Raw genomic sequence first — 433 nt, 5'->3', positions numbered from 1 at the left:
ACATGATTACTCATAGCACTTCAGAAAAAGTATTTTCTTGTCAGAGTATCTTATATCCAAAACATAGTAATTCACACATTGTCAGTAAACTCGTACTCCACTATTATGAGAGGTTAAAGTTGTAGCCATTTGTACAGTCAGCTCCTTTCAGTACTCTCTTACGCCAATAAAGTATCTTTCAAAAATACCACATCTTAAATTAGACCAAATATATTTGACATACATACCTGACAGGTACTACTGAACTTGCTGCAATAATTGGAGCAGTTTCACATTCTTTTCTAAATGGCAAGGTACAGGATACATGTTATTGCTTTACTTCACAAAAAACACAAACTCAGAAAAAAGTGTCCCCTTATTTTACATAGGTTTTGTAGAAAAACTGCATCATAGTGGTTTCCCTGCCTTTAATTTGATTGTGAACACATTCCCA

This window comes from Melopsittacus undulatus, chromosome 7 (genome assembly GCF_012275295.1).
Source record: "Melopsittacus undulatus isolate bMelUnd1 chromosome 7, bMelUnd1.mat.Z, whole genome shotgun sequence".
NCBI classification, from domain to species: domain Eukaryota; kingdom Metazoa; phylum Chordata; class Aves; order Psittaciformes; family Psittaculidae; genus Melopsittacus; species Melopsittacus undulatus.
This window is presented reverse-complemented; position numbering follows the sequence as displayed.